Here is a 14501-nt window from a genome sequence, read left to right as displayed (position 1 = left end):
CAGGTACTAAACTTCATGGGCCTTCCAACCCATTATTATCTAGCATTTGGGGCACTCAAGGAACACAGATACAGGGTCTCCAAATGTGAAAATGAAAATGCAATCTTTAAGTTTTATGTCCGACTGTCATCCTGGGTAGACTAAAGGAGACGCAGATGATGAGAATAAATGGAATGGTGAAATGAAAGAGTTGTGGGAAAGGGAAACTCCGAGAAAACCCTCACACACGGTGTTTGTTCACCACAAACCGCACTTTGCGCAAGGCGGTATAGAACCAGGGCCCCGCATCATGTGTGAACCCTCTGCCACTAAGCCACTGCGGCCCAGAAGTCCTCGAGACGAGATACATAGGCGTATACCTAACGTGTAATTTGTTCGTAGCGGGAATTTCTGTTATGGTATAGTTAATTACATACAATGAAAAACCGAAAATGTGATGTGGACAATCGCGACCGGAAATGTAATGTGGACAATCTCGAACAAGCAATAAACAATCTGCGTGATTTGTTTTAGATTTCGGAAAATAGGTTCTGCCAGATTTACGCTTATCGACTGTAATCGTTTATTTATTTATTTATTTATTTATTTGGGAGGGAAGCAAAGTATAATATATTTCAGTCATTACACATGCAAAGAGATGTTTTATGGTAATTGTTTTTTGCTGAAATATAACTTCGGTATCTTTTATACGTGTTTAGGAGCTGAGATTATTATCTAATAGTTATAAGGAAGATTTTTTTTTTTTTTTTTTTTTTTTTTTTTTTTTTTAGGAAGATACAAGTTTTTCACCTTCGTACAACAATTCATGTTTAATAGCCGTATAGAAGGGGCTCATGCCCAAAACATTGGAACTCCATTTCTGGGACCCCATGGAGGGGACCCGGTTCCTGACTACCACTGTGCTGAGGGGAATCGGATCTTTGGATCTTTTCAACGTCACCATCTGTATGCAACAACTCCATGCTTAAACGAGAAATAGAGTGGACTCGAGCCCAACATTTCGGAACCACATTTTCTGGAGCTTCGAGGCCAGGGCCCAATTTCTGACATTACCGCTTTCGTTAATCGACCCCGACCTTTCAAACGCTAACATTATAGTACAACACCATGTTAAATAGGCAAATAAAAGAGACCTGAACCCAAACTTTTGGGATCTCATTTCTGGAGTCTCAGGTCCCGGAGCTTTCCAACACCACAATATGTATCCAATAACTCCATGCTTAAAAGAAAAATAGAATGAAGCCAAGCTCAAAATTTCGGGACACCATTTTTGGACCTTTGAGACAAGGGCCCAATTTCTGACGTTAACACTGTGCTCAGACGACCCGAACATTTAAAACTTCACCACCCACATACAATTCCATGTTTAATAGGCGTATAGAAAGAACCCGCGCCCAAAACTTCGGGACACCATTTTTCTGGAGCCTCATGGCTGGGGCCCGGTTTCTGATATCACCACTGTGCTCGGGAGACCCGGACTTTTCCAATGCCACCATCTGCACCCACTAACTCCATGTCTAATACGGCTTCTCCATTGTAGGAGGATTTTGATGAATTTTCTGCAGATTCTTTACAACTATTTACAACGTTTCAAACTATTCATAAGAAATGAAATTTCAATACATTGGAAACTATGTTCTTTTAAAATGTTCAAAATGGATGACAGCATTGATTTCCAGTAATAATTGTAAACTTTCGTAATTTTATTCTCTATTTGAATAGTAGTTTAATTTCGAATCTTTTACGGTTAAAAATATTTTTGTGAAATGTAACGGAATACATTGAAATGCTCCTACTCCCACGGGTACGTGTTCCAATTATAAATCGATTTGAGGTTCAGTGTACAAATGAGAAACTCCCAAAGCGAAGTACAATATTGTAACGTTGTTGACATACATATGAATAACTGGTGATTAGGTCGTTAAGCTGTACATAAAATCATATAAATTTTCATTCATATTACGCAGACAAGTACACACAGAACAGCATATGAATCTTTATCTGACTTGTTTCTCTAACTTTCTGACAGTCTTTACGAAATAATATCTTTACAATCGAAATATTCGTTAAACATTATTATTATTCTTATCCTTTAATATTCATCATACATCATATTCTTCATTACTTTAAATTCTTCATATTACATAATTATTTTACATTATATTCCGTCGAAGCTGTTTCAAAGTTAGTATTACACTTCTGACATAGTCATCATTACAAATCATAATTGATTCTCAATCCATACGCCTGTAACTTGTCCATCCTATCTGCAGTGTGGATCCTACGCAGTTTGGATTCTACGCAGTTTCGATCGTACGCAGTTTCGACCGTACGCAGTTTCGTTCCTACGCAGTTTCGACGCTACGTAGTTTCGACCGTACGCAGTTTCGATCCTACGCAGTTTAGGTCGTGTGGAGTCCATGAATATAACCCTAATTTATAGCTGCACAGGTTAAACAAATTAAAGAGAGAGAAAAAAAATATATATTTTGAGCGCATGATTAAAACTTAAATTATTTCAGGGCAACTGCGTAGGATCGAAACTGCGTACGGTCGAAACTGCGTAGCGTCGAAACTGCGTAGGATCGAAACTGCGTACGATCGAAACTGCGTAGGATCAAAACAGGTTTTGAGCTGAATTTTTCGATCGTACGCAGTGTCGATGCTACGCAGTGTCGATCCTACGGTACGCCGCATTCCCGATCAAACCACCTAAAGGCCTAAGGCGCCCGGCCATTGGGTTACCCTACCCTCTCACGACGCTTGGTCAATTGAGAGACACCTAATCCTAAAGCCCTAAGACGCACGGTCATTAGGTTCCTTCCAGGGGTGTAGCCATCAGGTTTGTGTAGGGGGGCCCGTCGGTTTTGAGGGAGGCAGCTACAATGTACACCTTGTCTCAAAAAGGTTGAGTGCATTCTTTATTGCTGTTTCGAGGCAAAAGTTTTTTAAGTCCAACTTCGGGTATCTTCGGGAAAAAGTAAACCAGGTTCGAACCTCGAAGCCAACCTTTGCAATCGGTAAAAATCTTGCAGATGTGTTTTTCTTCTTTTAAATATAATAAAACTTGTTACCAATTATATGTAAAAAGCAACATTGATTGAAATATTTAATGATACAATATTTCGAAACTTTGTATTATGTCAGCGCGTGCTTGTTTGTCATTTTGCTCTCCATACTTAATGGAACATTTAGATACGTAAACGAATCTTTCCATATGTAAAAGAATGGTGAAAGTTAAGATATAGAACATTATTCTCTCCTGAGTACTAAAATAAAAGTCAAAGTAAAACAAAAACAGCGTTTGCAGTGGATATGAATGTAATTATTATCTTAAATACAGCTATATACCGCTAGAACTATTTTTCGAAAAGCGCATGTGTTAGCTCAGTGGTACGCCGATGGATTTCAAATGGTAAGGTTGAGGGTTCGATTCCTATGGGGGTCAATCCTTTTTTTTATGAAATTCTATTTTCCGCAATGCATGAAAAATTATATAAAATAACTAGCAGCGTTCACCCCGCTTCGCTGCGGTCACCCCGGAACGCAATAAACGTTGTTACTTAGATAATTTTTACTTTTTCGCTTTCAAGTGATATGATAAAAACCATAGAAGATTGCAGTAAATGTTAACATTATATCGCTTGTCATTTATGTTAACCCGCCCCGCTTCGCTGCGGTCACCCCGGAACGCAATAAACTTTGTTACTTAGATAATTTTTACTTTTTCGCTTTCAAATTGCAGTAAATGTTAACATTATAGCGCCTGTCATTTATGTTAACCCGCCGAGTGACACGGTCATGCGGGTTGCATATAAATACGTTTATTTTTACCTATGATGAACTAATAACAAAGGATTTGTACGTATGGACACTTGAATGGTCAATTATCTCAAGACACTGGTAATTAAAAATTAAAGTGATATGATAAAAACCATCTAGGGTCCAAATCCTAATAACCCCCCAAAAATAAAAGAAATTGGTTCAGCCGTATTAGCGTGATGAGGGAACAAAGGATTTGTACGTTCTCTTTTATAATATAGATTACATTAAAATACGTCAGTTGTATATATATAACATATAATCATTGCAGAACATAGTGATTATTATGTTTAAAATATAACAGGTGTTCACACTACGATATATGATTATGGTATTCTATGATATATGTGAATGAAATACAAATTAAGAAAATAATATAATCGCAATAAATAAATTATGTAGTGTATTTATTTGCAGCTATTTGTCATATAGAGGTTACTTCTCAACATTCGTATTACAGCATGTCATTGATATTCTTGAAAAATTATCCGAGGCATAAAAAGAGGGTATAAACAGAGAATCCAAAGTCGGAACGCTCGCAAGAAATTCATGAACCCCAAAGGTCACGTGAGCAGACTGGAATTGTCCTTATGAAGCATGCCACAGCAGAAGGTCTTTACATAGATTTTCAATTCAATACCTGAGATATGCTTTTGCAATGTAAAAGTGGTGATGCCTTTGGTCGCTCTCTCTCACTTTCTCGCTCGCTCACTCTGTATTTCCATATATGAAAGTGGATTTATGTGTGTGTTTCGACATAATTCTGATATGTCTAGAGCAATTTTAATCATATTTCTTACAATCTGGAAAAGAGTACTGTCGGGATACATATCAAAAATGCTAGAAAAGGATCGATATTAGTATCGAATCCATAGTTTTGTGGTCGCTTAGATAACCAGTTCTACTTTCAATTCAAGTCCAATTAAGCTCCCATTAGCACCCAGGGTGGTTACATAGCGACAAAAAATATCGAAATCAACCGATATTAGAGTCGAAGCGTAAGTTTTCAGTGCCGCATTTCCCATTAGTCCAACTAGGCCCGTGCCTAGAGGGCAACATATTTGAAGAGCGCAAAGTTTAAAATTTTAATTTTTTTCGTATGAAAAAGTTTAAAAAATCGAGAGCAAATATACTATTTCATGAGCAATCCTCTTTTACTATTCTAATATATTTAATGATAGCGTAAGAAATCTGAAAATAATTCAGAACATGTTTCCCATTTATTTTTTGTTACGTAGTTGTAGTTGTAGCATCTAGTGAGTGGTATTTAACTGCAATAAATTCACTAATTAAGCATATTCGAATTAAGTTTTATTTGTAAGTTAGGGATCAAGGGGCGGAGAAATATGTAGTTATTGGGGGCGCCGAGAGCAAAGCGCGTAGGGACGCCGAGCTTCTAAATGCAGCACTGTTCGCTAAATTAATTGGTAGAAATTTTAATGCGATTTAAGACCAAATTTAGTCCTAGCGGTGGCAGTATCCGTTTGCTGTCCTAGGAGGAATGAAAGGGGCTGACAAGACCTACATTAGTGTCGAATCTATAATTTTGGGGGTCTCTTAGATAAAGAGTGGCACTTCAGATGCCATGTAAGTTAAGCCCTCATTAACACAATGAAGGAGTGTGTGAAATTTGCGACATGTAGAAATAATTGAAAATGACCAATGTTAGTATACAACCCATATCTTTCGTGGCCGCCAAGTTCATTGGGAGCAGTTCTGATGACCTTTAAGTTTAAGTTCAACTTCCAGTAGGAGTAAGATCCCCCAGCACATCTAATAAGGAGAGTTGAGTTGTTGAGTTGATTTTAGTTTAGCGTTCCGTTCAGCAGAGAGGCTATATGAGACGTGGACCTACTGATTAACGTGGAATTCGAACCACATGAGCTCCCGCCGGGAATCGAACCCGGGTCTCGTCTTTTAAATGAAACAAGACATGTTAAAATCAAAGATGGAGTGGGTCAGTGGGTCGGTTGGTAAGTGGGTGAAATGGGTCAAGATTTGTGAGTGGGTCAGTGGATCGTGGGTCAAAAGGACGTGACCTACTGCGAAACACCACTCACCGCGACTCACACGGGCGCACCGGGTGGCCACCCTTTTAGTCCAAAGATATTTCGTCCAAAGAACATTTCGTCCAGAGACATTTAATCCAAAGACATTTGGTCCAAAAGACAATTCGTCCAAATGACATTTCGTCCAAAAGACAATTGGTCTAAAGGACATTTCGTCCAAAGGAGAATTGGTTCAAATGACATTTCGTCCAAAATACAATTGGTCCAAAGGACATTTCGTCCAAAAGACAATTGGTCCAAAGGACATTTCATCCAGGGATGTTTAGTTCAAAGCACATTTCGTCCAAAGAACATTTGGTCCGGTAACGCTTTGGGGTCAAGGGTTTGTTTCTATTAGAAGAGTAAAAGTGATTCATATAACATTATGACTCAGTAGCTTCTTATTTCTAAAGGAAATTTGAAATAGAGATTTATTCCGCAATTTTCATTTCGATAAAACAAATAATGCTGAGATATTAAAAACGTAAACGCCTGAAAACAATATGGCCAAACAACAGGAGTGAGGGAAAGGTTGCAGTGTGAAGTATGTTGCTGTAATAACTGCTAACATGACATCTAAAATTTTCATGTTGTGAATGAAATAGTTCTAAAATAAGTACCGGTAACTAAAATTAATGGAGTTTAAATTTGAGTAAGCTAAATATTAGGTATTCAAACCCTTGTGTTAGAAAAGTGAAAAATTATGTGTCAAGTGTCTTTGAAGAAATACTGAGAATAGAAAAATACACATGTGTGAAATATATTCTTAGTGTCCAAAGATAATACTCTTAAACAGTCACATTCTTGGCTGCAACATTGTGAAAAGTGATTGACAAATATAAGATGAAAGTTGGAACATTTCGTGTAGAATATACGTATCTTTTCAGGTTAACCACAAGTCTGGTTTCTATTCGTAGACTATTGATAGTGTGTAACTTCGGCAGACGTTTCTACATAATTAGTGAGTTGTATGACAAACCAGAATTGTTAACTTGTCTAGTATTTTTATTTCAGTGTTACTCCTTTTGCAAATATAGTATATACTTTTGCTTTCATATTAATTTTCTCGGTACAGCACAGTACATTTAAGATATCCATTGCAAAGTCACAAACCAAATACAAGATTCACATGACCATGTGGAGGCAATGTTGTGGGCAAATGCAGAGAGAGTATGCTCTTCAAAGGGTTGTTTATCATTTTGGGAGGTGAATTCCTTAAGCAACGAAGCTACAACTGTATTTCTGCGAAGCTGAAACTGTATTTTTGTAAAATTTTAATGAAAGCAAAGAAAGGTGGCCATTTAGTTTTCAGGCGTTTACGTTTTTTCTGAACATCTCAGCATATATTTGTTTTATCGAAAAGAAAATTGCGGAATAAATCTCTATTTCAAAATTTCCTTTAGAAATAAGAAGCTACTACACAAGTACCACTTCCCAAGTGTAACACTCCAATTTTGAAAAAAAATTGGCACGTAGATACTACACACAAAATAAATAAATACGTGTTTTTTATTTTCTGCGGAAAAACGGTTTTAGGGGGCAAAAGCCCCCACCCAAAATTTTGAAAGTTGTCGCCCGAAAGGCAAGAAGAAGTGGACCGAAATGAATGAAATCGTGCACAAATATTGTAGACGAAAACTGAGGGAATACGGGTTTCGTGTTTTTCTAGAAAGAATGGTTGGGTGGGGCGCGGACCCCTCCAAACCTTTGCTCATGAAATATCAAAAGTGCTAGTAACAGTATGTCAGAAGTGCCTAAATTTATATGAAGAATTGCAACGAAACTTTGTGTATGGACAATACGCAAAAAATAAATGAACACGGGTTTTTTTATTTTCTGCGAAAAAAGGGTTATAGGGTGCAAAAACTCCCACCCAAAGTTTTGAAAGTTGACGCCAAGAAGAAGTGGGCCGAAGTGAATGAAATTGTGAACAGATATTGTATTTTCCTGAAAAGAAAAAACTGTTGAGCGGACCGAGGCGTTGAGTGGCGGAAGGTGTGGACCGAAGCGAATGAAATTGTATGTAGATATTGGAAACGTAAAATAAGGCCTTTCGTGTTTCACAAGTGTCTCCATCTGATTTCTTCAAATTTGGCAGATCAACAACAAGCACAAACAGTATAGTGTATTTTATAGCAATTTTTAGGAGGCACCTTTAACCCTTACAATGTTTTTCCGCATAAACAAAAACACGTGTCGATTAATTCCCTGTTTGTTGTTGATGTGCCAAATTTGAAGCAAAAGGGGTAGGGATACTTTAGAAACACGAAAGACCTTATTTTACATAGGGTCTCTAAAATGTCTACCCACAATTTCATTTGCTTTGATCCACTACTTCCTGCGCTATTACGGTAATATTTACTTTTTTTCGGAGGAGGCCTAGGCCCCAACACTGTTTTCCGCACAAATTAAAACACGTTTCGTTTATTGTTTTGCGAATTGTCCCTATACGAGGTTTCGTTGCAATTCTCCATACTCTTTAAGAACCTCTGATGTACAATTATTTGCACTTTTGACACTTCGTAATCAACAGTTTAAAAAGTCCGTGATATACGCAACCGCTTTTTTTCTTTTTTAAGTAAAATACGAAACCCAATTACCTTAATTTACGTCTACAATATCTGTGCACAGTTTCATTCAACTCTGTACACTTCTTTTTGCCTTTTAGGCCTCAAATTTCAAAATTTTGGGTGGGGGATTTTGTCCCTTAAAACCGTTTTTCCTCAGAAAATAAACTTGCATTCGTTTATTTTTTGCGTATTGTCGTTCCAATGTGTCGTTCCAATTCTTCATGTCCTTTAAGCACTTCTGACATACTGTTATTCGCACTTTTGATATTTTACGATCAAAGTTTTGTAGGGGTCTGTGTCCCACCCAAACCTTTTTCTTTTTTCAGGAAAATACGAAACCAGTATTCCCTTATTTTATGTCTACAATATCTCTGCACAATTTCATTCACTTTGGATCATTTCTTGTGACCTTTGGGGCCTCAAGTTTCAAACTTTTGGATGGGGGCTTATGCCCCCTAAAACCGTTCTTCCACAGAAAATAAAAAACGTATTTATTTATTTATTGCGTATTGTCCCTACTCAAAGTTTCGTTGCAATTCTTCATGTTCTTTACACACATCTGACATGAAGTTATAAGTACTTTTGATATTTCGTGATCAAAGGTTTGGAGGGGTCTGTGCCCCACGTAACCATTTTTTCCAGGAAAATACGAAACACGTATTCCCTCATTTTATGTCTGCAATATCTGGGCACAATTTCGTTCACTTCGGTCCACTTCTTCTTGCCTTTCGGGCGTCAACTTTCAAAATTTTGAGCAGGGGATTTTGTCCCCCCCTAAAACCACTTTTCCGCAGAAAAACACGTATTCGTTTATTTTATGTGTAGTATCTATCTGCCTATTTTTTTTCAAAATTGGAGTGTTACACTTGGGAGGTATTACTTGTGAGTCATAATGTTATATGCATCACTTTTACTCCTCTAATAGAAGCAAACCCTTGACCCCCAAGCGTTACCGGACCAAATGTTCTTTGGACGAAATGTGCTTTGAACTAAACATCCCTGGACGAAATATCCTTTGGACCAAATATCTTTTGGACCAATTGTGTTTTGGACGAAATGTCCTTTGGACCAATTGTCTTTTGGACCAATTGTGTTTTGGACGAAATGTCCTTTGGACCGATTGTCTTTTGGACGAAATATCCTTTGGACGAAATGTCTTTTGGGCGAAATGTTCTTTGAACCAATAGTGTTTTGGACGAAATGTCCTTTGGACCAAATGTCCTTTGGATCAATTGTCTTTTGGACAAATTGCCCTTTGGACCAAATGTCCCTGGACCAAATGTGTTTGGACTAAATGTCTCTGGACGAAAATCCTTTGGACGAAATGTCCTTTGGACCAATTGTCTTTTGGACGAAATGTCTTTTGGGCCAAATGTTCTTTGAACCAATTGTGTTTTGGACGAAATGTCCTTTGGACCAAATGTCTTTTGGACGAAATATCCTTTGGACCAATTGTCTTTTGGACAAAATGTTCTTTGGACAAATTGCCCTTTGGACCAAATGTCCCTGGACCAAATGTGTTTGGACTAAATGTCTCTGGACGAAAATCCTTTGGACGAAATGTCCTTTGGACCAATTGTCTTTTGGACGAAATGTCTTTTGGGCCAAATGTTCTTTGAACCAATTGTGTTTTGGACGAAATATCCTTTGGACCAAATGTCTTTTGGACGAAATATCCTTTGGACCAATTGTCTTTTGGACAAAATGTTCTTTGGACAAATTGACCTTTGGACCAAATGTCCCTGGACCAAATGTGTTTGGACTAAATGTCTCTGGACGAAAATCCTTGGGACGAAATATCTTTGGACGAAACGACCCCCAACTACCCACCGCCCCATTCTGTTCAGCGCATTGTAGACAGCATCTTCTGAACACTGGTGAGCTTGTCTACGTTTTACTTTCAAGATCTCCATTTTTCTTCTTTTTTTATTTGTTTCCAATGAAAAAAGCTCAGGCATTTTTGGATTTTTATATTTGCAATTGTAAGAGTGGCAATAGCAATAGGAGTTCAATTTTGAGATACAGCTTGTGAGCTTTTAGAGGAGTTAACTGCTGGAAAAAAATTGAATCACCTGTAATATATGAATTATTATACCTAGTATAAAAAAAACTGAAAGTAACTATGTCTGCGTGATTATCACGGTCAAATTCCAAAGTCAAATGAAATGACATTTGGTATATAATCAGGCCCCAATCCCAACTGGGAAGTTATCATACGCGTATCACTTTCATTATAACACATATACTTAGTAGGGAGTAGGTGTCCGAATTTTTGCGAAAAACTGAGTATCTTACAAGCCGTTCAACTTAAAGAGCTGAAATTCAGTATATAACTCTTTAATAAAAATAAACAGAACGTGTCCTGGCATTTTTAAAAATGTGTTTTATGAGCGAAGGGGCGGGGGGATTTTCTATATATTGGAAATTGGTAGTGGGTTGATTTGTTGTAAAAATTATCGAAAACGATTGATATTAGTTGAGGAACTAATTGAGGAATGAAAACTACAGTCCTTTGCATTTTATACCCACTGCTTTCTATTATAATAATTGCTGAAGCTGGTGTTTAATATATGGATCGTTCAGAGCATAAGGCAATCAAACCATAAAGTTGTGAGAAAAATGGACATAACATTTATATTCCAAGCCTAATTTCATGGGCATTTTAAATTAGTACGGCATGCTTAATTATATGGAAAACTAGTTTTTCTTTCTTTTTTTCTTACGTTGGTCTATTTTATCTTCAATTTCATCCTGTTTTCTACTGAAATGTATATGTAAGCCAAGAAAGAAATAATTATATATGATAAATTTAAATTCATCTTAATTTGAAAGATGAGAAACACTTTACCATTGTATATCGTAAAAGTCAGATCCACCGGTACTGTAACAGAGCGGTGCTTGAGCGATTGACGGTAGGAATTCAAACTCCGATAAGTGAAAATTTCACAGTCTTGTTTTATTTCAAGTGTAACCTCTTTAGTCAATGGGGAGAAGGACGTGGATCATGGGTCAGAGTTGATTACGTTGGTGGGTCGGAGTTGGTCACAATGGTTCAGAGTGGTTCATAGTTGGTGGTGGGTCCATTCTGTATTCTACCATTAATTTCATAATTCGAAATCACCCTGTCCTTTAGCTTAAAGACACAATCGTGGAACGCAGAATTTAATATTAGTGATGTAATAAGCCCATAATGGGTCGCTTCTTGTTTTACCTTGGTGCATTATACTTTTGCAATGGTAAGACAAGTTTTTACCTCTTCTGGGTATTTTCACAGTTTCACATTTGCAGAGGTGGTCACGGAGTTTTCAATGAAGGATTTATTACCATCTTGAACGCTCGCTATTTTGCACAAGTTAGCATAAAGACTCGAGACTCTTACCATTCTTTAAAAAATAGTAATACTCTTAAATGACACACTACTTGATTCCCCTTGCCATTTTCAAACTTTGAGTTGCACCCCTCCTGAGACCCTCCGGGGAACCTTGGGGCAAATCTTTTTCCTCGACACGGGGTACCTTTGAAATTATAAAATACATGTTTTCCGGTGTTGACATCTGTTTCATCATTTCAGACTTTTATTAGTGTCAACGGGCTTCATGGATACCATGCTTCTTTATTCTCTTAGTTTTCAGATACAAGCCCCCATGCCGTAAACGTCAGTGGACCACCGATGCGCAACTGGCGGCCTTTCGCCAAAAGTTGGATCCCGCAGCTACGATCCGTGGTGGCCCCACTTCGGTTTTGAAAATTATACCACCAGCGGCAGAGACTCGACGAAACGCCAACGAACCACAAAATTCCTCCCCCAAAATATGTTAAATCGCCCATATGCTTGATTTGTTTATATTCAGGTGAGTGTAAAAAAACACTAGGGGAAAAATGCAAGTATTCCAAGGTGGGCGCGAACCTTCAACCTTAAGTTTACTTGCCGCATATTCTTCTGACTTCGCCACGGAAACGATGAAGAAAATCTCGCTTGTAGAAGAATAAATTGTTGAGGTCTTAATTTAGCCAATCAAACAAATCCCTCTATCTTGAGTTCTGTGAGATGGTACTGTGAACCGTTTCGAGATTTATTGCTTTCTGGTGGGGTACTATCTATGTGCAAAATTTGAGAAAATCCCGACTCGCACCTTCGGAAACTCTCCTCTTGAGTGCAATGTTGACCAGAGATGGTGTGGGTCAATGAAGCCTTGATCCACAACATACTGACCCAGCACACATCGTGACCCACAATGACTCAACACCCAACGTGACCCATTCACCCACCATGACCTACTCTGAACAAACCACCAACTATAAAAAACTCTGAACCATTGTGACGAACTCCGACCTACTAAAATGCATCGTCATTAAATTTGATCCATTATCCACACCATCCTCTTTACTGACTTAAGAGGTTATATTTGTACTAAACCAATTTTTTCCAGTAGTTAGCTCCTCTAAAAACTCATAGCTTGCATCTCAAAAACCAAGTAGTAAGTCCTATTGCCATTGTTACAACTGGAAATATCAAAATCCAAAAGAGCCTGAACTTCTTTCTTCATTATAACCAAATGAAAAAAAGAAGAAAAATGGAGGTCTTGAAAGTAAAACGTAGACAAACTTGCCAGTGTTCAGAAAATGCTATCTAGAAGGCACTGAGCAGAATGGGTTGGTGGGTCAATGGGTCAGTGTGAGTCACAGTGATGGTGTTTCGCAGTGGGTCACGCCTTGTTGACCTACGATCCACTGACCCACTCACAAATCTTGACCCATTTGACCCACCGACCAACTCAATCTCTGATTTTACATTTAGTATATGATTTAAAAGACGAAACATACATCTACACATTTTTTTCTCGATTGCGAAGGCTAGCTTGATACATATACTAGTTGAGATGGTAATTTCTTCTTAAGGTGAGAAATTGATATGATTAAAGAGCCCATCTTGAAGTGGTTACAAACTACATTCCAAAGTTATTAAAAACGCTTTCGCGACCCCAGAAAACTATTACTTCAACAAATATTTAAGTAAGTTTTTACATTTTATTAATCGCATCTCCAAGACCCTCATCCTATGAAGATGGGGATGAATTTGGATATAACGCCATTGAGTGCCTCACTACTCATCTCAACGACCCAGAAAACAATGGATAACACTCTACAATCAGTCATTTTACACTATTTTTACATGTCACTCCTCCCAACTTCCATCCCTTGAGGTATCTCAATTCCACAATATTTTTTTTTTTTTTTTGTTAGATTGAAAGTAATATGTCTCCCATGTTAGGTAAAAGTTGTTCCAGACATTCCGGAGTTTCGCTGGAATATACACGTATACATACATCAAAACATTTAGAGCTGTCTGAGCAATGCTTTCGATGTTGCTCCTGTAAATTCAAAATCCAGGTGGCATAGTCGCTCATACCAAAACGTGGCATTCAATAACATTGTGTTTGTAATAGTGTCACGAACTCAAACTATGGATTTGCCACTAATCTCAGTCACTTGAGACATTTTATTTTTCATCCTTTATCGTCCGCCATAATAATGGGTTTTGAATCGATTGAATTGATTTTGAGTTTAACGTCCCGTCAGCAGTGAGGCTATATGAGACGTAGACCTACTAATTAACGTAGAATCCGAACTACATGAGCTCTCGCTGGGGGCCGAATCTAGGTCTCCCACACCGAAAGCGTGTGCGCTATACGCTTAACCACAAAGGAGCTTTACGATGAGAGTTAAATTTGGACTTTAACGCTTTCGGAGTTGTAATTATTAATTTCTGCAACAACGAGAACTATGGATTCGACACTAATATCGATCACTTTTACTTTATATATATATATATATATATATATATATATATATATATATATATATATATATATATATATATATATATATATATAAGTAGTAGAAAAATGATCGATCTGGAACAACCTAGCTCATACTAGAACAACTCACAAGCCACTGGGAAAATGACCACCGTGCACCGTGAGCCCACGGTCTTTTACGACCTCAAATTTACGGGTGAATTTAATCCCTTTTATGAGCACTTTTAAGGGGGTGTATTTGT

Source organism: Thermobia domestica, chromosome 2 (assembly GCF_964235325.1).
Source record: "Thermobia domestica chromosome 2, izTheDome1.hap1.1, whole genome shotgun sequence".
Taxonomy (NCBI): Eukaryota; Metazoa; Arthropoda; class Insecta; order Zygentoma; family Lepismatidae; genus Thermobia; species Thermobia domestica.
This window is presented reverse-complemented; position numbering follows the sequence as displayed.